The sequence below is a fragment of the Vanellus vanellus genome (assembly GCF_965231255.1).
Source record: "Vanellus vanellus genome assembly, contig: HAP1_SCAFFOLD_1262, whole genome shotgun sequence".
NCBI classification, from domain to species: domain Eukaryota; kingdom Metazoa; phylum Chordata; class Aves; order Charadriiformes; family Charadriidae; genus Vanellus; species Vanellus vanellus.
This window is the reverse complement of record NW_028127617.1, coordinates 15,769-41,406: the sequence shown is the minus strand read 5'-3', so window position 1 is coordinate 41,406 and position 25,638 is coordinate 15,769. Positions and strand designations below refer to the sequence as shown.

At 43.3% G+C, this 25,638-nt stretch overlaps 1 long non-coding RNA gene across 1 annotated transcript; it reads right to left on the bottom strand.

Moving 5' to 3' along the window:
- Positions 1 to 12,004: 12,004 nt before the first annotated feature.
- Positions 12,005 to 14,140, bottom strand: LOC309685163. The gene is made up of 3 exons (XR_014270409.1): positions 14,025 to 14,140; positions 12,110 to 12,242; positions 12,005 to 12,022 (listed from the first exon to the last, which is right to left on the bottom strand). It is a non-coding gene; the product is annotated as an uncharacterized lncRNA (long non-coding RNA).
- Positions 14,141 to 25,638: the final 11,498 nt, after the last annotated feature.

Here is a 25,638-nt window from a genome sequence, read left to right as displayed (position 1 = left end):
AGCGGAGAAGCCTTTCGGCATCCCGCAGGACAAAAGCAAAGGCAAAGCCAAGCACATCGCACCTGGGTGCATCTTCCATAACCTTGTCTCCTGTCCACTCGAGAGGGAGGGCGGCCCCCCCCAAAAATTCAGGTGCTCTTGAGGAGCGATGGAGGAAGCACAATTTAAAAAAACAAACAAACAAACAAAAAACCCCAAACCCCAACCAAACTTGAAATTAGTTACAGCTTGTCTGGAGTGAGAAGTTGTGAGCGTTGAGATGCTCGGTGGGGGTGGAGAAGCGGTGCCCTGACCCCCACCTCTTGCTTTTCCCTTCTCCTCCCCAAGACTGCACAGCGCAAGATGAGGGAAATGCTCCAGCAGGTGAAGCAGCAGGAGCAGAAACACGCTCCGGGAGCCCCGGCCCCGCAGCACAGCAAGGGAGGCTCCTGCCGTGCCACCCAGCACCGCCTGATGAATGTAACCCAGCCACCGGACATCCCCCACCTCCTCTGTTATAGGTTAGCTTTATTTATATTCTGTCTTTGAGGAACAGATTCTTTAATTTCTTGATCAACTCTGGTGCGCAGATCCACCATATGAGTTTTATGTTCAGTGTCTTGATTAGTCCAGTTTGGCCGCTGTATTATTTGAAAAGTGTACCTATCCACGATGGCATATTCTGATTTTTGTTTCTCTTCCACTACCCATGAGGAGCCATCCACAAAGAATTTTTCTCTTTCATCTAATTCTTCTTCTTCTTCTTCTAAATCTTCTCTTACTTTGGTCTGTAGATTTATTAACTGGAGACAGTAGTCTTTCCTTGGGCTCTCCGTATAAAAATTGGGCCGGATTTTGAATGGAAGTCATTTCCATTTCTAATCTAGGGGAGTTAATCAGAATTCTCTCATACTTCGACAACCGACTGTCAGTAAGGCATTTATCAGCTCGTTGTTGCAACACTCCCCGGATGTTATGGGGGGTATATACTTTCAGTTCACCTCCTAAGGTGACTTTTCCGACCTCCTCTATCAATAATGCGGTTGCCACTACCACTTGCAGGCAAGTGGTCCACCCCTGGCTTACAGGATCTAAGATTTTAGAATAATATCCTACAGGTTTTCTCTGCCCTGCCCATCCCTGGGTCAAAACCCCATATGTTGTTCTATTTTCTACATTGATGAAAATTTGAAAGGGTTTACGGATATCAGGTAAGTTGAGGACAGGTGCTTCTATCAATTTTCTTTTTATCTCTTCCCAACGCCTCTTGTCCTCAGAGGTCTACTTTACTAGTTCATTTTTAGTTAATTTCGTTCATATAAATATTTTACTTTATTGCTCTAATCTTTTATCCATTGTTGACAGTACCCTAACAATTCTAATTGTCTTATTTGCCTTTTATTAGTAGGTATTGTTAGAGACAAGATTCCCTTTACTCTTTCGGGATTTAATTTCTAATGCCCCTTTGTAAGCCAGTGCTCTAGATATTTTACTTCTTCTGTAAACTGTAATTTAGATCTTGAAACCTTTAGTCCCTGGAGACTTAGAAAATTTATCAACTTAATCCTTTCAGTTCTAACATCTTCTTGAGTTTTTCCAGCAATTAGTAAATCATCTACATATTGTATCAGAATCAACACTTGAACTCAAATTCCAAAGTCTGTGGGCAGTATCCCTTTAAATTTGATATGCTATTGTAAGCAGCACACCCTCTACACAGTCAATTTTTTGCTGACAACAAATTGTAAAAAATAGGGAAACCTCTGAGGTGTGATGTAGTTTTAGGAACTGAAGAGCAGCTTTCCCAAAGTTTAAGACAAGTACCAAATAATATTGCACAGCTTAAAATACAATTGTTTACGTTCTGACTTCAGTACAGTACAGCTTAACTGTGAATGTAAGGAATTAACATTTTGCATTGTGAGCCAAATTATTTGTGGCAGAAGGTCAAACATCACGTAGAAAATTTAAACCTGGATGTTTTAAATGTCAACTTGTTACAGGACTTGTAAGCAAACTTTAAAAAGCTTAAAAAGCTGTTGGCCTCACTTTTGAGGGCTCCAAACACTCCTGCAAACCAACATTAATATTTCTGACCTATACAGACCGTTCAACCCACTGTTCCCTAAAAAAGCTATCAGGCAGTAAGCATATTGTGAAGTACACATGTTTATTTAACATTCCTAAAATAAGTTGTATCTACATACTACATAAATGAATGAAGTCTTAATATAAAATAGAAAACTGCATTGACAGAGGAAATCAAAGTCCATATGGAGTTACTGATCGAAGACCTTTTGTTTATGAAATTTTACAGTCATTTCTATAAATGATCTCTTCCAAATTAGACGATTTTTTTCTTTTCTCCTAATCCACACCATTTGGATGACTTTACAAACAGTGGTGTTCATTATAAACTTAAAAAACAGTTACAGCATCTTCTGGCGCACAAGTGGCTGTGGAAAATGAGACAGTCTTTTTTTGTTCTTTCAGAGTGTTCTCTGCCATGTCTGCGGTTTCTTTCTGTTTGCTTTTTGTTCCATCCACTGGACTTCCAAACGGAGAGATGAATTTGATTTCCACTGGTGGAGGTGACCAACTAACTCCAAAAAAACCCTGTTCTCTAACAGCAAGACTATGGATAAGAATTAAAAGGCAACGACTCACGAGAAACTATGGATTGGCTTCTACCCCCCCACCCCCTCTAAAATCAACTACAAAGCTATTTAGGGGTAGTTACATGAGAACTGAAGAAATGGCAGGAAATAAATGTAATGCAGTAACAACCCTGAGAGCAGTCTTCTACGAGAGGAAGTTCTGAAGGGGAATTAAACTACTTGGTTGGCTGCGGACATGCACACTGGGCGTGTTCTTGCCAAACGATCCATTGCTCTAGCTAGTGTGCTTCCAAAAGGAGAGGTGAATCTTGTTTCCACTGGGGGAGGTGACCAAGGACCTTCTTTTCTTGTGGTTCTGCAAAGACAGAAAAGTATCAAATTGATTCTTTTATTACCAACAGTATTTAGTAGAGGAAAAGAAACCCCGTGGAGTTACAAAATCAATGCCAAGGAATTATTTATGGCCTTCTTTGTAGACAGGATCAAGGCAGAAAAGGTACATCAAGAAGCTTCCTTCTGCTGTCATTCCTTGCCAGACTGCCCCGAGCATTCTCAGTCACTATTCGCATGAGCTTTTAGAGCCCCTTCCACCTCCCAGGTTTTAAGAGGCAACCGTCCTCAAACGGTTTTCCAGAGGGAACCGGACAACATGGCCAGAAACAAGCAGTTCTCTTTACTCGTTGTCTGACCTTCTCCTGCATTCTATAGGGAACTAAAGACCATAAGAGTGTGGTTTCATAAGGTGGAATAAGACCTTAGATAGGCAGATAGACAGACAGACGGATAGAAGAGTGTGCCATCGTTGCAAAGAGTAGTGCCCACTTGCCCTTTTCTCTCCCATCCCTCTTCTGTTTCCATTAGAAAACTAACCCCCTAAGTGGGGAAAACGGTGCCCAGCAGACCAGCAAGCTGCACAGGCTCAGAAAGTCAGAGCAGAACTGTAGAGCCAAGTGAGGAAGAGGCAGTTCGGTGGCTAAAAGCTGAATCGCTAGCACGACAAAGGAATGCAAATAAGTGCTCAAAAAGAATTTCATACTTGCTTGCTTGCTTCATTTTTGATTTTGCAGCTCTCCCTCTCTTGAGTTTTGGCTTTCCCACAGACTCTCGGGAGTTGGTATCCTCCTCCTCTTGAGTTGGAAGCTCCTGTGTCAAGGCAACAAAAACATTACTCGTGCACAAGTTCTTACACTTCTACAGAACACAAATGAATGTTTCTTTCATGAAGAAGTCATGACAGAGTGATTCCCAAAAGCATGACAGTTTCTCTCCACAAAAACAAACCTTCCCTCTCAAATTCTCCTACCATCCTACAAGCTGAAAGTCTGCAATTAAGAGGTAGCCCACCAAGTAAGTTTAAAGAAAGCTACTCTGCCTTTTGTTAAAGGCAAAGCAACGCTTCCTAATTCTTGACTTACACAGATTCAACGGTGATTTTTGTCGCTAGTTTCCATGAAGGAAAAAAATAATCAAATCATTTAGCTGATTAATTTCAAGCTCTCTTTCGATATACTTTCAAGGAAAAAGGCAAGGCCTTGCTAAGTATGATTTGAAAAAGCGGTACAGAGCAAAAGTCAAGAACGTGAGACAACCAGAGGTTTGCTTACTGGTTCTTTCACAATTCGGGAAATGCTAGACACATTTTTTTCCCCTCGACCTCAAAAGAGGGGGCAAAAAGACAGGTTGGCAAGACAAGTCCGGGTCTAAATCCTGAAGCTGCCCAGGATGGTCTGCTTCCCCAGCTAAGAGAGGTTGGTCACTAGGCTGCGCCTCTTCATCCCTGACTGTATTTTCAGCAAATTGTACCTTAAGGTTTTTCCGTTTTCTTGCACTTCTTCTGGGAGTGACTGCCGTTTTTATCTCATGAGCAGTGTCAATCTGGCCCATTCCTTGACACGGAGATGCTCCCAGTGCTGCACTATCTTCAATCCCCTGAAGTTAAAAAAGGTCCGTTAAGGCAATATTCATTACCAAACAGACTAACTTCAAGTCGAGCTAGATGAAACCGAGGACAGTGAAATGCTGCTTTTCCTTTCAGATCACCACTGGGTGTAAAAAGTTAAGACACGTACAAGGTACTCTCTGCTACAGATAACAGTTCATGTGTTGAAGGGATAGAAGAGAGCATTCAGTGCTCCATTTCTGGTGTTCCTCTTCACGAGTAACGATTTGTCCCCACTCGTGGACAAAGTGAGCGGCTTTACAATACAAGCTGCATACACAACTGCCAGTAATCGTCCCATTGCGGTCCCTTCTGGACCGATTACTAACCCACACGGAGTGACCGACTCTGCACCTAATGGGGCAAAATGTCCCCAACGTCTGAAGTTTCAGTCATGAGAGGTGTGACCGCAACACTGCGCCAAACTGGCCAGGTATCACATTTGGCATCTCGACACTGCGCTTTCAGGAATCACTTGGATTACACGAGACAACACGTATATTTTAACTACCTCCACCTCGTGCTTTCTAGTTCCCTGTACCGAGCAATTCTTCTTTCCTTCTAGATCCTCAGATCTGGCGATCCTGAGTGAGATACTCAGGCTTTTATGGTGAGAACAAAAGTAGTATCTGTGACTTATTTCCAGTGACTCCGATGCTCAAGAGAATTTAACCCCTGTGTAAGCACCTTTGCCCAGCCCTCTACGTTATCGTGCTAGCCAACGATGGCAGAAGGAAGAAGCCCCTCTGCAGCAGTCTCCATAGAACCGGCTCGTTTTCTTGCCTCCTGCCTTGTCCAAAGTTGCCAAAGCATCCTATGATAGCAACACACCATGCTTCACAACTAAACTCAAGACATACTAGTCTGCCATAAGCTTTCCTTTCATGCTTACAAATCTACAAACAAGAGAGCAGTGACTACTTTGTCCTCAATTCAGTGAAGGCAGACGAGCCAAAAGCAGGTGTTTACATCTAAATCAGGACAAAACAGTTATAACGAAAGCAGAAAAACCTTCCCCGTACTGCCACACGAATGACTGCAGAAGCTTTGTGACCGTCTCATGTACCCGCTGCCTTCTTCCCATCACAAATTTCCCGTCTACACCATAAGGGATTTACGTATTCCCAAGTCTGTAACCCTCTTCTCTACAGTGTCATCCTAAATCCCAAAGCCGAGACAGCTAAATAAGTGACTGCCCATTTAACTTCATCTCAAATGTGGGACACTGAAAAGCACTTTCTCTTACTTAAGACCGATCTATTTGTGGTACGCCTTCCCTTCAGTTTGCATTTCACTCCTAACTGTTACTAACGATTCATGGTGGATGTCTTCTGAAGAACTCATCAGCGCCAGCAGAAGTGAAAACAATGGGGAAGAACCTGGGACAACTGGAGAATCACTAGTTCTAATTTTCAGTCCATGTGAACAACCTTTCAAAATTCATATTTTACAAAGGTCAGATGGTAAAAAATGTAGTTTAAGAAAAAAAAAAAAAGACTTTTAAGTAGCTTGAAGTATCTCGATGCTGAAATTAACTCATTACGGGGAATTCTGTTTATGTTAATAAGGAACAGAGAGTAAACGATCTCAGCACCTAAATCATTCCGACAATGAGTTTGGTTCCCACAGCATTTTGTCATTTGGTAAACGGCCCCCAGTATCGAAAAGCTGCACTCCCCAACTTTTTGTGTTGTCTTTAACAATTAAACGACTTCTTTTATTAAGTCAACTAAGAAACTTTTAAAGTTCTAACAAACCAAACGAATGTATGGTTATTTTAAAAAATAGTTTAGGCACTTTTGTTTTTCCTACTACAGCCCTCAAAGGCCCCAGTCTTGACGGGTTCTATTCGGTGTTAGAGGTCCACAAAACGCATAGGAGAAAAACAGAACTGCCCTTATGTAATGAGGCTTTAACTTGCGTTCACCAGCTAAAGAAACTGAGACCGTTTTGGGTGCCTTCCAATTGTCAGTAAGACAGGACTGTCCTCCATTTGCAAAGAGTTTTTCTGTTTTGTCGAAAATGGGAACATAGCTGACTTACATTAATTTCCTCAGTTTTAGGAAAATTGTTAGAAACAGTTATTTCTTCCTGCGGAAAAGGAATATTTCCTTCAACTTCAGCTGCTTCCTGCCTACATTCTTGGGGAAATCCATACACTTCTCCTCAAGGCGATTTCCTGAATGAGTACTGACCACATGCCAGTGTTAACTCACTTTCTTCCATGCAATATAAAGAAGTGTATTTCCCAAAGCTATGGGACAATGGGCACACGGCAATTTAATTAGAGCTAAGCTTCCCCTCTTCAAGACTGGTCCTAACGCACTGCTTCCAAAAGGACTGTATATGCAATACTCACGCGCACACTGAAAATATTCCACAAGGTGAACGCAACAGTGTTTCCGTTAAATTCTTTGGTGGTTTCATTTCACACCAAGTTTACCGGCGTCTGGTGTGGTCGGTTGTTGTTGCTGGCTTTTTTAAAATACAAACCTTAACCACAGGAGGAGTCTCAGGTACATTCAGCTCTGATGCTCCCGCGAATTTCTTGTGTGAGATGGGACCACACATATTTGATCCAAAGGGGCTGGATGCCACAGATGAAGTAGGTGGTCTGCATGGGAACTGCCAGCTACAAGCCCGCACGGGAGAACACGAAGGAACGGGACGGCCCACCAAATCCAGCAATCTGGAAGATTCACAATTTAAAAGATGAAAAGTAATAAATAAATGGGGGGAAAAAAATCACGCTGCGGTCAAGAAATCTGACACGACACATAACAAAAACATTCCAGGAACAAGAAATACAGGTGAACCCTCCCTGTTCAGGTGATGTATCAGGCCCAAGAACAAGCTACAGGCATCTTCTAGTTTCTCAAGTATTTTGGTACATCTCATGCTTAATTTCCCAAACCACTGCCACTGAGGAGAGAGGAATCCCTTGCAAATTGCGCAAGTCAGGTCAGTCTCACGCCAGAAGAAATATCATCTACATTGCAACACTGGCACCACTTCACATTCTCCCCTCACTTGTGTGCCCAAGTTGACCTTTTCTTTCACAGAGACAAAGCGGAATGCAAGCACTTGGAAAACACAGAAAGTCTACACACACACATCCATCCATCCACATACGAGAAGCAACACCTTTTGGAAAAATTCATGCTAGATCCACTATTCCTGGAACATTTTTGTGAAGATTTTGTAATTGGTGTCCCAGCAAACACATCGCACAACTCTGCATCACGGGGAGTTGATGTTGTGGCTGGCGGTTCTGTAGCTCTAGGACTAGAATTACAAGGAAAATGTAACTGACTCCCATTCCCCTGAAGTCCACACATACCAGAATTCAAGTTTATTTGACCGTGCCACCCGTAGGAAAATCATCGGACAACCGCAAGCCTCTTTCCTGCTCATTAGAATTCTGCTTAAGTTGATGTAAAAAAGACAGAAACGAAGCAGCAACTGGGCAGGAAGCGGTAAAAGATTACTCTTCGATCCCACGAGCAAGTCTATCAAAATCTGTACAACGGTACCTTAGTGGTAATCAAAGTTTTTGTGTCAGCCCTCTTAAATTCTGTAAACACATTCACCATAATGGCAATGTGGTATGTATGTGTGTGTGTATATATTCATATATCTAAATGTATTTGCATAAGTGAGATTTTCATAGCAGAACTCTCTCTCTAAATACTCCTTATGAAGGACAGTTTCTCAAGTGTTCTATATTGTACGTGCAAAAAAGCCAAAGTTTTGTGCAGGTGCACCTTCCCTCCAAAACACTCACATAATGCAAATGGATTTTTCTCTCTCTCTCCACACATGTAGCTCAAGACTGTGACAAAAGGCTGCTTACCCATCGCGTTGGGAGAAACTGGGTTTCTGCTCATTTCCTTCCCAGAATTTTCTGATATTGGCCAATACGTGACTGAGGAAATTTTCTCTTTTACACACATTTCCCACATGAGCTTGTTTCGTTATTGTTGATAATGGCTTTGGTCTTGAGTCTGTAAAGCAAGAAGGGAAACATATCAGCCTTGTGTAATCAAAGTGACAGTGAGTTGTCCGCTATATTCCCTCTCCTAAAAGTTACCTTCTCTTAATACCAATGAAGGCAAACGGTAAGGCTTGGCTCTCTCAACAGCCCGCTTCCTTTCAATTCGAGGAAGGATCTTGCCAGATTGGGCTACTGCAGAACTTCTGGCAACTTTAGAAAAAAAGAGAACAAAAAAGAAATGAATCAAAAATTTCAAACTCAAAAAATATGTCACCTTAAAAGAAGGCAAGAAGTATTACCTTCAGATGTCCAACGTTTAATGCATCCTCTCAGAAGTTCTGCAGAACCTGTCTGGACAGCAGCTGACAATACTGCTTCCACCTGCTCCTCCTAAACATAACAGACAGAATAAAATGAGAATCTTACTTTCAGCACCTGAACCATCAACGGTGAATGTTTGTTTCTAGCTGTATACTCAGTCAGACATCACAAAGTCAATTCGGAGACATGCGAGTCATTCCACATTCTTTGTCTTAATTTGAGCCACAGGTTGGACTGCTCCTTGGTCTGAGGAGCACAGTAACTTTTCCTCTGACATTTCAACTTACTGAAGGCTAATTCTGATCTTTAGATCCATGCCTCTGCAGTACAGGCTTCATGCACTGACTTCCAATTAGCTCTTTTCTGTAACATCCTCTGCCACTCCCCATTACGCATTCCGTGCGTGTAAGGTTGCCATCAGGAGTGCAGGAAGGGTGAAAGGTTCCTCCACAAACTTTTACTTTGCTCTTTTGGGGGTTTTGTTTAGTTGGGTTTTTTAAAGACATTTAAAAGTATCTTTCCCTTCTAGGCAAAATCGTTACATTCCAAGGGATTTCTACACAGTGGAACACACATGTGATATTTCCATCTTTTTCTGAAAACTGGTTGCAGGCAAGGAAACACACCAAATGCTATTCACAGTGGCAAACAAAACTGCAAACCAAGCTTCTCGACCCTACTGCTGCAAGTTGTCTCACTAACATTCCAAAGGAATCCCTGCTCAAATGCATAACAAGTCTCTGAACGGCACAGTCATAATCCAGCAAAGGCTATTAAAAAACAGACGGGCTGTTCATCACAAAGACTCCATCTCTCATGAAGCTCTTCAGATGAGAGAGAACGGTCGGTGCCAAAGGAAAACCTATGACAGAGGGGGTGAAGTCACTATGGCGGGATAAAGGAGACAGAAGGCAGTGAGCGTCATGAGATAAAGGTGATGACGGTGTTGCAGCAACAAGAGGGCAGTCTAAGAGGAGTACGTTGGGCTACTGAAGCAAGAGGCAAAGGCCGCAGAGGTGAAGATCTGCTTTCACCTGACACCAGTAATCCTTTACCACAGCTCTCTTCCTTGGAAGCAAACGGTCGTGTGTAGTGCAGCAAGCTGACGTTTGCAACAGCTCGCATCCCAGCGAGACACCCCCATCGTCAGCTACTGCACTAAACTTCATGCTTCGAGAAACCGATGGGGATGAAGGTTGCTCTGAGGGAAAGAGGCTTGATGTTGTGCGTGACCAGCACTGAGCGCACGCTTCCTTGTGCACGTCTGTGGCCCAGAATTAAGAGACGGGTCTCTAAAGACAAATCTCTTAGGGCTGTTCCCAGTCAAACTCCATAGTTTGCGGCTAAGCATACTATTTCTTCTGCTAACTCCAGCCAACACTCGTATTTCAGGGCAACTGGCAAATAATACGAAAACCACGTTATCATGTCTTGTAGCCTCTCCAGCCCCGCCAAACCAGAGGGCTGTATCTCCCCCTTGATTCCCTCATATGCGCTCACCTGGCTCAAACTGGATGGCTGGACATCGACGAGTCTTGGAGACAGCAAGCCAGCTACCAGACACCTGTGGTAGCTCTCACCAATGGCTTCAGTCATTGAAGGGACAGATTTCTTCAAAAAATTCAAGGTCTGAAACATCAATCCAAAACTACTCATAAAGGCCGCATTGTTAGTCGGTCACTAAGGGCCTGGGTAACCGCTAAGAGAAATTATAGAAACGTCCCCTTAAACTGTCAGAAAGCCTGCATCAGGAATGTGCTTTGGCTTAGCCATCTGAGTAAGCGTTACTATGCCGAGTCTTAAAGACGGCAGCCAAACTAACAGTTACAGTTTATTTTAAAAATCCCGTGAAAGAAAAGAGCAGCCCTTGCAATGATTGAGTATTTTCTAGCTTCTCTCTCGATACACACGCCTTGCTTTTTCCCTGACCACTGACACAAAATGCATTCTATAGCAGCTAAACTAACACACAACTGTAAACCACGCTTTGGAAGATCCTTTCGATGCTTGTTTGTGCAGAAGCTGATCTATGTTGGAAATATTTAGCGAGCTGAAACTTAAGTCAACATTATTTGTCACAATCTGGGCAGTGGCTCGGAAGTTGCAATTGGGCCAAGTTTGGGAGAAAAAAAGTTTCCGTTCTTCTCAAACAGTTAAGTAATTTCTCATTTTCTCCATTCTGGCTCCCTTTTTTCAAGTTAATCGGGGATAAAAACTCTAACTCAAGACTATGCAGGCAGTTTGACCGATGGCTCGTAAAGAAGTAACAGCTTTCCCCGACTTCCACAACATTTCTGTTCTTGCTCCTAGAGCAACATTGCATTCCTTTCTAGACATCCAATCCCTGATCATGCTTCCACAGGAGACCGTGGTGGTTTTACAGTCCCAAGAGCGGACCTAAAGCATGAGCATTTGCATAAATCTGGTGACAGGCTACAATTGCAATTACGCGTGTGGATGGGCAGGAGGAGCATTAAATGGTCTCAGACACTGAAAGCAGTGCAACAGAAAGCTTAGAAAATGTCCACCTCGTGACATTCTCAACAGAGACAGAATAAAAGGTCACCTCCTTCTGGAAGCTGGTGCAAGTCATGTGAACAACTCCGGAGTTCAGCAAGCACGTGCCATCTGCAGAAACAACAAACGTTTGACAACCTTCCAGACTCTCTCAGTTATGTTATGACCAGTTTACATTGTTTACATAGCAGTATCTGGAAAGATAGAACTGAGTACTTTGAGCTTCAGTTCCAAGTCATTTCCTTCTATAACCAGCACCACTTCACAGGCTACGTCACAAAAGCAGCAAAACTCCGCAGACTGCCAGATATATTTCACAAGAGGAAATACCTCGTTAGTACAACGTCATCAGAGTTGGGTTGGGGGTGTGGGGGGTTGGGTTTGGTTTTTGTGTGACAGACAATGAACAAGAGAACCGAGAAATAGCATCTCATTTTAAGCTTATCGCTCTTAAAAGCACTGAAATACCTACCAAAAGTACAGGCACTCGGATTAAAAAACTGCTCCGGTGGTGGATAAAAAGGAGGAACTTCCCGACGTAGACTGCGCTCATGTACCAGAATATCCAAAAGGAGCTCGGGAGAAGTCATGCTTGTCACAGTCTCCAGTGACCACAAAGCAAAATAGGGGCAATCATGAAGGAACTCTTCTGGCCTTAAAGAAAACAAGGGCGTCAGCTAAACGCCGACATTCAAATGAATTATTTGCAGGGATATTGAAAGCAACTTAATAAAAATCTACCTTAGCGAGTCTGGCATTTGAGCATGATACCAGCTGTTAATGTCAAATACGCCCAAATAAGTAGATGGTTTGCCTTGACCGTATGTTTGCACTTGCCAACTGAAGACTGCTACACTGATGTCAGGATATATTGCTGTAAAAGAGAAGACATTGTTTTATTTGCAGAAAATAGGGTAGATCCGATATTTTTAAAACACCACTTTTCGATCGTATATGCTTGTCTCACACAGCTGGCATTATTCACTTCCAGCTTTGACTCAATGACGAGTTTTAAGAATAGCTCCTTTCCATGCATATTCCAAACGAAAGACCACAATTATCACACCAAATAAACAAAGAAACCCTGACAAACCAGAAATTGGAATAGAGATTTTAACATAAACTATTCACAACATTCACACCTCCACACTTACACACACAACACCAGTTCTCTTAATCCAAAGGCATTTCAGATGAAGACCCTTAAGATCAAAGCCTCTTAAGATCGTTGAGTCCAACCATTAACCTAACAGCGACAGGTCTCTTACGTACCTCCAGGGATGGTGACTCAACCATTTCCCCGGGCAGCCTGTTCCAACGCTTTACAACCTTTCCCGTGAAGAATTTGTTTCTAATACTCATTCTAAACCAGACCTGGCACAACTTGAGCTCATTTCCTCTCATCCTGTTACTTGGGACAAGAGACTGACCCCCACCTCACTACAGCCTCCTTTCAGGTAGCTGAAGAGAGCAAGAAGCTCTCCCCTCAGCCTTCTTTTCTGCAGGCTAAACAACCCCGGTTCCCTCAGCCGCTCATCGCAAGACTTGTGCTCTCCACCTCTCACCAGCTTCATTGCCCTTCTTTGGACATGCTCCAGCACCTCAAGGTCTTTCTTCCAGGGAGGGGCCCAAAACTGAACACGGTCTTCAAGCTGTGGCCTCACCAGTGCCGAGTACAGCAGGACAATCCCTTCCCGACTCCTGCCGGTCACACTATTTCTAAGACATGCCAGGATGCTATTGCTCTTCTTGGCCACCTGGGCACACTGTCGGCTCCTATTCAGCTGCCTGTCGACCAGCACCCCCAGGTCCTTTTCCACCAGGCAGCTTTCCAGCCACTCTTAGAATCATAGAGGAGCGACACCCGGGCACTTGACCCGACCTGGCCAACAAGTCGATTTCATACAACGAACATCACATTCGATATCAATTAGAAACTTTGCTGTGAAGTGCTCTCTCTCCCCTCGATGGCTGTGATCCTGAGAACTTCTTCCCCAAGCTTGTACTGTTGCATGGGGTTGTTATGACACAAGCGTAGGATCTGGCACTTGGCCTTTGTTGGACCTCAGACCGTTGGCCTCAGTCCAGCCAGCCAGCCTGTCCACATCCCTCTGTGGAGCCTTCCTACCCTCAAGCGGATCAAGGCTCCCACTCAGCTTGGTGTCCTCTGAAAAATTCTTGAGGCTGCGCTCCATTCCCCTGTCCAGATCATTAATAAAGGTAGGTATTAAAGACATCAGGCCCCAGTACTGAGCCCTGGGGAACACCACCTGTGAGGGACTACCATCTGGAAGTAGACACGCAAACAGGTTTGAACAGGGCAAAAAGAGATTCAGATAACATTCCAAAGCAGTGGAGAGAATGATCTTATTGTTCCAAGGTGACAGCTGAAGGAATAAAATGCCTGACCAGCAGTATACAGATGACCCCACCATACATCGCTAGAGCATGTCAGCAAGCGTGAAAACTCACCTAGTTTTTACCTTAAAGAAGTCTCACATAACTTAAGCACACGGTTTGTCTTTTTCAATAATCCCAACAATCCAGTCTGTACAGATATTTAAGGCTTTCAGACCCTGTGGCCAGAACAGCATCCATTGCTTACATTCCAAACCCACGTATTTTAAAATAATCAAACACAGGCATCAGAACAAACCTTCAATAATGCTATCCTCTCTGTCAACAGGGCTGAGAAATTTTTCTACGGTCTGACAGCTGAGTAGTTTAATACTGCTGATCTGCCCTCTCAAGGGAAAGACTCCTCCCGTGAGATCTAAAGTGTACCTCTCGTCACAGTTTTTCAAACCCTGGGGAAACAACAGAAGAGACAAAGGGTCATTTTGAGATAAAAACATACATTATAGCTAAATATGAAAGACACTCTATATCTCATATAATAAGCATATTTTACCGTGTATATTTCCCATGAGCTTATTTGTGACAATAAATAGAAACTACAAATGACATGCAAGAGAATTCAGTGTCAAACCCCAACAGCTAAGTTTGGCGGTACAGACCAGGCACGTTTTCAAACTCTAGCATTTCCCTAACATCATTCAGATCTAAATGTGTTTTGCAGACTTCCTTGCAATGTCAAGGTTTCTTTATAAACCTAAATATATATCTACAAAGAGATATCTGAAATAACGCAGCACGCATGCACACAAAGCTCTTTCCTCCGTGTCTTGGTCACAGAACTGATGAAGTCAGAGAAGTCACGCCATCGCAGCAGCTAAAGCTCTGTCGAGAGGTATGATCTAGAGGCACATCGCCAGAGTGAACGCACATCCCTCGCTGGGAACTACGAGAACTTCTTACTGATGAACAATCTTCTTTCAAACCACATAAGCTCCTGCCACCTCCTCTTCTCATCTTGTCAGAGACTGATTAATGGGTGAATTGGGTGAAATGGGTGAATGGCCCTCAGGTCCTTCACCGAGCACAGCCAACAGCAAAAGAGGAAAACAGAGAGGACATGGGATGCACGTGGCCAAGGCATTTAGGATCACAAAGCACTACAGAGTAAGCAAACTGCTTTGAGATACACTGAAACCCCGGCAGGATTGTGTTCAACCCCTGATGCCACCAGTTGCTAAGTAAGCATTAACTAAAATGAACCGTCTTTCCAAACACAGCATTGCTTCGAACTGTCTGCTGTACGGTGCAAGACTGGGCGTACTGTGGACACCAAACAAAAAAACAACAAAAATCCACCACCACCAAACAAAAGCCAACCCAGAAACGGATCACACCACGTTCTACCCAAGTTTCCTAAAACTTTCCTAAATTAGCATGAAACAACACATTCCCATATGATCTCATAACATACATCTAATTCACCTGAGAAGAGGCAAGCTTTCTCTTCATAGTTCCAGGAAATGTTTCAAATAAATATCAAGGCTGTCTAAAACCAGTAATAATTACAAAAAATTATGGTTTTCACTCCTAAAAAAAATAACAGACGTGCAGAGGAGATGAGGAAAATGAAAACCATCTCTTTGAAAAACTGATGTGAAGCATAGGCAAAGAGCCTCATTTTTGGTACAGAATGAATGATCACTACACCCAATTTTAATAAAAGATGTTGTCCTGAACGAGACATCCACCACTCCAAAAGACAGTTTCATCAGGTAAAGTACTAAAACTCCAGAAACCTGTCAGAGACTAATTTTAAGAGCTAGAAATTTAGACTTTCGTTCATATATGAAGAGCCGGTCCTCCACAAAGAGGGCGCAGAGGGAAAGGGCAAAATAATACCAAAACAATTCCTGCCTAAGACAACTTCTGAAGCAAAGCAGTCTATTTGAAACTTCCCACACTGGGGCAAGCAAATCCCACTTAAGGAACTCCATTGTATGGAAGTGATGAAGGAGGGACTTTATCGACCAGTAAAACAGGAAGAGAGTTTTCAAATGAGATGCACTGGTCACACTCCGATATGAAAGCAGACGCTTTTCTGCCACTGAGGATGGAAAGAAACTTGTCTCAGACAGCCGTGTAGGCAGACAGTCATGTGGTACCGACCAAGCTGTGATTCCAAGGAAGTGTTCTGGGACTAAAAGTGCCCACGGTAGAGTACAGATCCTGGCCTAATGCACCTTTTGGGGTTTGTCCTGTTGAGAATATGCAAGACAAAGGATCAAAATAGGAGGAAAGGCTTGCTCTGAATTAAGATTACTTTCCCCTCAAAAAGGTTTTGGAAGACTTCCGAGCATACTACTGAATAGAATTCTACATTACACAGATGCGCCCTATATCTGTTACATACCAGAGATATAATGATACCTCACCTGCATTTTAAACGCACCACCTTTGGAGCCAGCTTGTACATTGCTGTATTCTCTTCTGAACGAGTCATCCCACTGTTTACTGTATTTACATATTTTGCTGGCTCTGAGAGTGGATTCAATAGGTAACCCAGCCCAAGAGAAGAACAAGTTATCTTTACAGCTACAAGGTTTCAGGATCATCACCACGTAAGAGACGCTGTAGGTACATTTCATGTGAAGTACAGCTGACAGAGCTCAAAAGGAAACCAAGAAACTAAACCCAAAGATCAGCAAAGAAGAAACAGGTATAGATGACCGTCTTTGGAGAAAGGGAGACAGAGGGAAGCTTATTCAAGTCTGCAGGTTGGTTAAACAAAGCTATTCGAGGCCCTGTCTTTTCTTCCTACATGCCCTCAATTTGCTGTTTAAGAATAATTTTATTTGTAAAAGCTGCTTCCTCTTCAGGAATTGAATTGATAGGGGCTCTTTGCAGACGAATCTAGTTGCAACACACGACACTGCAGCACAAAACTGTACGCCTTGTTTTCAAAAAGCATGCACAAAGGCCAGGCCCAAGAAGACTCAGCAAAAGACTACTTTTTTTCCAGTCAGCTCTGAATTTTGATGGTCAATATTAGCCCTGCGAACTCAGCTGATGCTCACCCACAGAAAATAACTCTTCTTTTCACACGCGTGCACATCTTACCTCATACATGACTTGTCCTGATGCCAAGCACTTTCTGTCACCAAATGTTAACTGCAACAGATGTAAACTCAGCGCATCACCTTCGCTGAAAAGGGTATCAATGAGGAAATTAGATTACAAAGATGCTTTATAATCCTCATAATCATTTCATTAGTTCTAGACCGACGTTTTCTTAATAGCACGCTCTTGCTGACAAGAAAAACACCGCTTCCCAAAACACGGTAACTGGCCACATTTAGCCACTAAAATACATAAGAGGACATTTTGGCACTAAAAGCTCCAAGGGCAAATGCTAACCATACATTTTGAAAGCTTTAATACGTTGCATGGACTAAAACTTGTTGGATAGACTTCTTCACAGCCAAGAGGTCTCGATCACAACTGCTTTAAAGTCAAACTTAAAAAGACTGTCGCTCTCGGAACGGCTGAGATGATGCTGAAAGAGAGAGAGATCTTTCTCCCCTTCCCTTCCCACCAAAGTTCCGGTCCCTCTCCTGCACCCACTGCACCCTCCCGCATTCGGATGTGATGCAGTCATCCAGCAGGAAACCGTTGACTTCTCTGCTGAATCCTTCCCTCCAGGTGAGCTGAACTGGCTCACGAAGGCTCACTGGCTCACGACTGCCGAAGCTGGCACAAGGCAATCGCCAATACTGTCACCGCCCTCCTTTAGGGGCAGCGGGCTGTTGTATCGGCACCTTTAGTCTTCTAGATCTGCAGCCTCAGCTGCTTTTAACGGTATTTTAATACCATGCTGGGAGCATCAAACAAACCGTGAAGCAGTCAGCAAGAAACAAAAGGAAATCATTTAAGAATGCAAGCGCAAAAATGCAGCCACAGTTGCTTTGCCTTCTTTCCGAAGGCGGGAACTACCGGGTCCCTCTTCACATCTCTTAAAGCCTGTAAAAATGGCATTGTCAGCTTAAAACCTTCCCTACCTGACCGAATCTCCTGCATAGCTCAAGAAACAAAACAAATATACCTGTATCGACTGTATGCCGACAAACATATTAAAAAAAAAATAAAATTCAGTGGCTCACTGAAGTGACACTGAAGTGTTTATTCACCTTTCCTGTGTAGACTGAACAGCCCACAAGTAGCAACAATTGAGAGGATCATTCTCAGGCTCTTGAAAAGTGACAGCATAGACAGGAATCCTTCCTCCTTCAAGCTGAGAGTGGTGCCTACAACGTTAAAAAAAAAAAAAAAAAAGAAAAAGAAAAAAAGAAAAAGAAAAAAGAAAAGGTGAGCCTACCGGCCCTAAGTGTTTGTAGAAGGGTAGCAGCTTCTTCCATGAAAAGAAGACCTTACGAGCTTATCCTCAAAGTACAGAAGGTCATACTTCCATCTCAAACAAGTGAGTCAAGGAAGAGACAACTGTATATGCAACAGTCAAGAGGTGAGGAAACTCCTGTCCAGCAAACGCAATAACCTGGGCTTATGTCCTCCTCTGCCTCAGGAGGAGGAACATCATAAAGGATTACTTCAGCAGCCAGGCAAAAGATTGCTCCTACTGTTGTAGCCTACTTCAATATTGAACTTCAGATGCAGCATATCTTCTGAACAAATTTAAAACAGTGCCAAACACAAGTAGCTTCTCATTTCTTGGACTACACAAAGCATTTTTCTTCCAGACTTGTGAATCTTATTGGTACCTTCACAGTCCATTCTTGCCACCTAATTATTCCTCCACTGGCTATGCATCCAACAGCTTCTGGTGAGTCGCTGCAGACGTGCTGAAGTGAATCCCTGTCTGAAGCTGGCCAAATATTTCAAGTGAGATTGCTCTTTGGCAGATCTTAAATCACCTCTTAATTTTTCTTACTTATAAATTTACACCTCCCTTATTCTCACCGCCAAGTGTTGCAAGCAAACTTTCATTCACATGCATCGTTGCCTCGGAATGGGTCAATCTCTGATTTCAGCCAAAGCTGACGTGGAGGAAAGAATATATTTTCAGACACAGATCAGCTACTGATTTTTCGTCTCTCACTTGTTTCCTCCTGCACATTTTAACGACTAGCATCACCAAAATCACACCACTAACATACTTCAGCCTTTCAAAGTATGCCCTAGGTGCAGTTACTGGATCTGAAAAAGAGTTCCTCAAATCAGTTTCATCAAAATACGCACACAGGGAAACAACGGTTTCACTGAATACTACTGGTAGAACAGACTGTCTGATAAAAATCGGCTCTATCGCATCCCAGCTGCTTGACGTGGAAAGCATGCTTCTTTGGGTTACAATTCCTCAATCCACAGGCACAATAAGGAAAACAATCCCAGTGCACGCAGGAGAAGGCCATCCACTTAATGCAGGTGTGACTTAAAAGGTATTGCAGAAGAGGATTTCTACACATTCCAAGATTGTACTCATACTGGGTTCAGTCCCTGAAAAAGTCCTCTTTAAATTCACATACTTCCTTAGGCAAAAAATGGAGACCGCTGCCCCTCCAGGCGTGGCCAAGGGTAAAGGCCTACTTACTCCCTCTTCAAAGTCTTCATGTTCCACAGTGACAGGTAGCCGTCTGAAAAACCCACAGCGAGCTGATTGCTTCTGCTTATGTAGCACAGCGTTGACACTGCTGTTCCGGAAGGATTTTCTAAATAAAAACAGAGACGTCTCCCTTCTCTGGTCACAGCTTCTCTCCTCTGTGGGACTTGAGCAGGACTTCTAGTGACAACTTCCAGATCTACACACACAAAACAAGGAATGCGTGATGCCATTTAGCGTGCATTTTATACGCTGACGTCACAAAACCCATAATCTAAGTAGACCGTCCCAGGCAAAATACCAATTTATGCAGCACTTTTTTTGCCATTTCCATTTTGTACGTCTTCAAAGAACATAAGAACTCTCTGATCGGACACGCATTCTCACTCGTAGGCAAAAATCAAGTAGAAGCGTAACCTTCATAGACAAATTCCTCTTGGACTCCATACATCAGGAGTTTGGGCCTCACAGTGAAGCTATTTGAAGTGACACCAACTCCTGAAGCCACTGTTGTAATAGTTGAAACAGTGGATGCAATCTGAATACACCAATCAGAGATTTCATTCATCCAAATGCAGGGGTTTTGACAAGTTGGATTTTTTTTAGAAAACAAGCCTAGAATTTGCCCCAGGTCACTTAAGACGAGCCAAAGAACGTTCCCAAGAAATAGGGCACCTCCGACACAACTTCCTACCAGGCAGCTGCACCGACTCAGATGGTAAAACTCCCACACCTCACTGGCAAGAACCATAGTGACACAGCGATCTCGGTGGGAGGGGGCATTTATAACACTAGGAGGAGTAATCAGCCACTCCTAGCTTTAATCAGTTCAGGACTATACAATGTCAGACCGCCACCTGCAGTCAGTACTCACAAATGTCTGCACACTAGTATCTTCAAAGCGGGATGCATACTGCTTCTTTAAAAGACACACATTTTCTTACACCTCAATTCATGTTTAAAAACTGAAGCTTACCCAATGCTTCGATATCGTTCTCACTGCAAGACAAATCATCCAAACAAAGGTCAACCAGAAGTAGATGACCAACATCTGTAGCCACTGCTGCCACTCCAAAGAGCCATTGCAGGCTCTGATGAAGGTGCTGAGTGCTCACACTGGCTCCTCCGTGACTCGTTATGGGCTCTATAGCAGTTACCTGCAGGAAAACTACAAGTTAATATTTCAGCTGTTTGACAACCCAAGTCGAAATCATTCAAAAGGGAAGCCAGAACTGGCACATCACAAACAAGAAAGTAAATACAGGAGCATAAGACTTAAAAACAAAGCATGGTTTCCGATTCTATCAAGGAAAAAGAAAAAGAAAACAGCCCTGTACAAAAATCTCTTATTGCCTTCCCTTTACTGTATTTCCTACAGCTATTTCACGGAATTAACTTCAGCTGAAAAGGTGCAGTCTATTATTACAGCTTACCAACTTCCATTTCCTACTTAGAAATAATGAACTATGGAAGGAAGAAGCGCGCGCTGCTCTCTAACATGCCAAGCAGTCGGCATGCACCTCTATTACAAGGTGAGGACAGATTTTTCAGCACGTGTTGCAACACGTCCCAGGACAATACCCACTGCCAGAGCAGAGCACAAGCACAGGAAGACTCCTGCACTGAAGCTATACAACAGAAGGACACAGGCTATCGTTTAGCCCTCTCACAAAATGCAACCAGGAAGCTTTACATCAACAACAAACTGTTACAGGAAAATAAAGCAAGGGAGTGAACTTCACAAGGTAGTCCATTTTTTATCTTCTATTTTTACCCCCAGAGGTGGGGAAAAATAACCAAACCCCAAAGCCCCAAAGGTTTCTCCTCTCCCCTATCAAGCACTTGTTGCCACTACTCTGCCTGGCGACCTGCTCCACAATTTACCTTTCATCTTGCTCACGAGAATTCTAATCTTAGAAGCACCCGGAGCAATTTAGACCACTCTCATTTCCTGTTTCAGATTCCCTCTAAATCAAATCAAATTTCCAGTCTTCTCTCCTACTCGAAGGACTATCGCAAGCGCTTTGATTGTTCCAATTCTTGCTGCTCCAAGTCTTGAGGACTGTTATGAGGGAAGCAGAAATACGCTACACAGCTTGCTGCGCAATTAGCCAAAGTTCAAGTGTCGCTTCCAACTTCTTTCTCTTCTAAGATTGTTTCCGTTGTTCAACTGGCGCCAAATGAATCTTCTCCATTTGTACATACGGTCTTCCAACAACGTTTCCCGATTTTAACACTGCCATTTACCACCTAGAAGCTCCTGAAACGGCCTAGTTTTCCACTGCGCTCTGCACAGGCTTTTCATATGCTCCTAGACTAATGCCGACTCATTCTGGGAAGGAACTCAGAAAACTTTTCTCAGCTCACAGGATCCAAATGCTACCCCTCTGCCTCATACAAACCAGGAAAACTTGGGAAATTACCATTCCATACTTCTGAAACATACAACCATTATAAACCCATTTAACAGAACTAATGTTTTTAATTCAGAGTTGCTTTTACTAGAAACCAATTTCAATAAGACTCCTTTAACATTTTCAGTTTTCTGCTGCATTTCACATGTATATCATCCAGAGGGTAAAAAGAGCTGTTGCCGTGACCAAAAAAAAAAAGCCAAAATTCTTTCTAAGCTTATAAGTTCCGTTTTCTAAGTCATTCCTTTTCTCTCTGAGCAACTACACACCTACTCTTCCACTAAAAGACAGTCATACAGTCACTACACATACCCTGTATTAATACACTCATGGCTTGACACCTCGGTCCGGAATTACTTGAAGTTGCTGTTAACCTGGATAACTTTGTCGTCCACAGAAGTCAACAGTCCAACCAGCAACACCTGTGTCCTGCCTATGCTCACCTAACCTCAGAGCAAAAAGATAGGAAGCGAAATGAAAGCAACAGACCAGACAGGTTTGTAATCAAGAGCATTCAGGCCATAAGAGCAGAAACTCAGATAAGCTTTGGCTTTATTCCCAAATTCACAACCTTCATCACACAACAGCCAACTTGTCCCCCCAAGGCTTCGTCATATTTTCTCCTCAACCACTCTTTTTGTGGTATGGAAAGACTCCCTGATACAACTGAGACTTATAACTCTATTTGGTTTCAAAACACTTCTGTAGACACAGACTCAATACATGACATGTTCCTTCTTCCCCTTTCCTGTTCTTCTTCCCAGCTTGCTTAGATTTCAGAAATAAAACTTAATAAAGCTACATCCTTTTTCACACACATAATTACTTATTGATTATACGCCTATGCCAGCACACAACTTGTCTTTCCAGCTACAACTCTCAGATTTACCCAGACGGTAGGCAAACGCACCCAGTGGAGCACCAACCCAACTCTTCGCTTTAGAAAGTACCGCAATACAAGTGCTTGAGACGAGTAAGCACACTGTAGCATTACAAACAAGCAAAACAGAAACTGTGGTCTGCTCTAAAGTCACCTGCTTGCTAGGCTGAGATTCATGGGAAAGGGTCCAAGTCATTTACAGCACAACTATGGAAGACCGAGATCTTTGAAAGACGGAATTCCTGACAGAAATTTCATTCTGACAGAAAAAAGCATTTCAGAAATTTCTGTTACAGACCTGTTAAGGGGTAGTGATTTATTTTTTCACTCGTGCCAAAAAAAAGGTATTTTTCAATGCCCTTTTGTGGAAGTGGAGAATCAGGTAACTTTGTGCTCTATGATGAAACTAGAAAACTTGGTTTACTATCCCTAAACTCAAAAGATAACAGTACCATTGTGCCCAAGATTTTACCTCAAGGCTCTCTCAGCTGGATACTCTCAAGTGACAGTACGTTAATGCACTAGACAAGAAATACCCCCTACAAAGAGGCGCTCCAAAGCTTGTCCTGAGACAGGGTCATGCAGCACCTAATAACATAAAAGCTTCGCTTCTCCAATTAAAAAGTACGTACCATTCCAGGAAGAACAACCGATTTCACCACTCGTGATGTTCCAAGGTCATACAGACAGAGAACACTTCCCTCTGCTTCTTCCAACCCAACCAGTAGTCCAGTTCTCTTCTGCCAGGAAAACTCCTTCACCACACGAACAGTGGGAGGCTGTTTCTTTACTCCACTGAAACGGTGCGCAGAGAGCCGCTCTGCTGTCACAGAGTTCACTACCTCAAGCTGAGGACCACGCGCCAACCACGCTAGGCCATTCCTCCCTGGAAGAGAAAAGAAAGTTGGCTAAAGCAAATGTCCAAGAGAAGACTGAAAACAACTGAAAAATCACAGTCGCTGCCCCTTTCCTTCCCTAAAAGGACCTAACAGAGGAAGACCGACTTACCTCGTTCTGGTCACTTCCTTAAATCACCCACTGAAATCCTCAGGCCATACCTCTTAAAATTAACAGCCTTATTTATTCTTTTGCATTTCTACCTGTCATTCCTGCACTGAAGAATCTGGATTGTTTGGGATAAAGATTACAATATCTTGACCTAGAGTCTTTAGACCACATTCGGCTTGGTTTGGCTAGAAATCATCGAAATGCATATGGGAATGCAAATCTTCAGGCGGGCTTCCCACATAACAAATCTAAGCCAATTCATTCCTTGTTGATTAATTGTCCTTGACACAGGCCTACTTTGGGCAGGGATTTGGACCTCAACAAGACATTCTCTTAAAACGGGCACCGCATGAGTAAATGTAAACTTTTACACGTGCTGGTCACACGAAGAATTCAACGTGTTTTGTTTCACTGAACTACTTCAAGCTCCAAGGAAGTGTTGCCTCAATTACAGCCTTTACAGTCAGGTACATAGATTCTACCTGCTCTTAACAGAATCCTAGACATCCAGACAGGCACCCAGCTCTGCTTTCAGATCACCTGCAAAGTCCACTACCTAATCTGCTTAGCCGCTTTCAGCGGCTCTCCCGGGGTACTCATCTGCATCCTAGTAGATACTTTGGAAATATGGCTGCAGCGCTTAACAGCGTTATCCTCTTCCTTCTGTTTTTATTCAGACTAGAAAAGAAAAAGCAGGGCGGGTGCCTCTGTAACAGCCTAGAAGAACTATTTCTGCACGCGATGTTACGATGGTCATAGAGCTTGAGCCACTGAAAAGAAATATCGCCCAAAACACCACTATTCCCTTTTTGAAAATTGTTTCTTATGTAATTAAAAATTGAGGAGGGCTCACTGACTCAGCATGTTTAAGTAAACTATTTGAATTGCACAAGATCGGTGCAGGTTGTTATAACTTCAAAGTTTAACTATACCAATGTTCTAATATTAGCATACGTTGAAGCATCCTTTTTGGTCTCGCTAAGCCTGATGCACCTTAACAGCACCGACCTGGCACAGTTGATACTATGACCCGATGCTTCTGGTAACCTCCAGGCAATAACAACTTTATACCAAGTCCAAATTTAAAGGAAAATGCTCACCTCTAGAAAACTTCCCGCACAGCACAGAATTGCGGCTCCTCTCCTCTTCCCCAACTGCCTCAAGAGTCACCTCTGGAAACTGCAGCAGACTGCTCGTAACGTGAGCCCTCAGGTCTGGCATTCTTCACTGTAAATAAAAAAAAACATTGACCAAACAGACTCATGTCAGCCATAAATATTCTTGAGATTGACACTAGTTTCATCAGACGCAGGGAAAAATCTCCTAGGCATCACCTGTATCTCTTTTCCTTAAAAAAGGGGCACTCAGGACAGTTTTTCCTCCCATAGCAGAGCCAAAGGAGAATCCTTTGCTTTTCTGATGCCCGTGAGATCCCCAACAAAAAGTGACAGAGAGGTATGGATGAGATAAATAACAGGAAAAAACCCAGTACACTGAGTTCAAGGCTGCTCACACAGGTGAGTAAGAGGAGGTCTGAGAAAAATCCTATTGGGAAAAGCTTCTCAGTAACAGGCACAAGTTTCCAACCTGAGGAGAGGATTTCACACACCATGTTGACTGCGCTGCCACCAAAAGAGAGGCCTTGCTGCCGCCTCCCATCTCTCCATCTGCCCCTTTCTTCTACGACTGTACTCCTGTGGGCTTACCTTGCGCTGCCTTGAACACTTCTTAGAGCACTTTGGGAGCCAACTTACCTCCCTAAGCAGACAGGGAAATAAGCCAGAAAAGGAGACAGTGTTCCACCAGGTTAGAGAGTGCAACTGCCTTGCAGAGAGAACTCGCAAGTGTAAAAGGCGGCACAAGGAAGGGGGCAGGACAACGCGTTGGGAAGAAGGAGAGGGAATTTGTCCGTGTGCGTTTTGTGGCAGTAAGCCAGTATGCTAGCTCAGGCATGGGTGAACACCACACTCCGTTTGCAGGGAGAGCTAAAAACCCCTTT